This window comes from Opisthocomus hoazin, unplaced genomic scaffold (assembly GCF_030867145.1).
Source record: "Opisthocomus hoazin isolate bOpiHoa1 unplaced genomic scaffold, bOpiHoa1.hap1 HAP1_SCAFFOLD_81, whole genome shotgun sequence".
NCBI lineage: Eukaryota > Metazoa > Chordata > Aves > Opisthocomiformes > Opisthocomidae > Opisthocomus > Opisthocomus hoazin.
In genome coordinates this window covers 345,001-345,729 of record NW_027448990.1, presented here as the reverse complement: position 1 = coordinate 345,729, position 729 = coordinate 345,001, and the positions used below count along the sequence as shown (strand labels likewise).

Sequence of the window (729 nt, the reverse complement as noted above, 5' to 3'; positions counted from 1 at the left end):
GCCGGTCCGAGCCCGGGCGCCTGGGCCGCCCCCGAAGCGCGCCAAGGGTGTGTGTGTTGCGTACGTTTCCCCAGGGTCGGTCGGGAGCGCGGGCTCCCCCGCCCTTTGGCCGCTCGGGGTTTTCCGTTGTTTTCCGTTTCCCCTGTGCTCGTACGGTCAAGCCGAGGCGAGGGCCTCTCCGTCGCGCCGCGTCGCGCCGCCGCGCCGCGCCCCCTCCGCGCGTGCGGAGGGGGGTGGGCGGCGGCGGGGCCGGCGGTCGGTCCGGCCGTCCTCAGAGAAGGGGCCGCTCTCGGCGAGCGGTCCCGGCCCCTCCGCGCGCGCGGGGCGGTGCCGAAACCGAGACAACTCTTAGCGGTGGATCACTCGGCTCGTGCGTCGATGAAGAACGCAGCTAGCTGCGAGAATTAATGTGAATTGCAGGACACATTGATCATCGACACTTCGAACGCACTCGCGGCCCCGGGTTCCTCCCGGGGCTACGCCTGTCTGAGCGTCGCTTTACGATCAATCGCCGTCTGCGCCGCCGAGCCCCCCCGCCCCAGCGCGGGGGGGGGGGGCCGGCGGGCCAGCAGCGGCGCGGCTGGGGTGCCTCGCAGGGCCGCGCGCGCGAGCGCGCGGGCCTTCGTCCCCCTAAATGGAGACTCGGGGAGCGCTCCGAAGCTCCCCGCTCCCGGAGAGCGCCTGCTGGACGGAGCTCGTGCCCGCCGGGCTATCGGCGGTGGGTTTGGG

The 729-nt window shown here is 73.4% G+C and overlaps 1 non-coding gene across 1 annotated transcript; it reads left to right on the top strand.

Annotated features, from left to right (window-relative positions):
- Window positions 1-343: 343 nt before the first annotated feature.
- Window positions 344-496, top strand: LOC142360082 (5.8S ribosomal RNA). Its single transcript, XR_012762815.1, has one exon. It is a non-coding gene; the product is annotated as a 5.8S ribosomal RNA (ribosomal RNA).
- The last annotated feature ends 233 nt before the right edge of the window (window positions 497-729 follow it).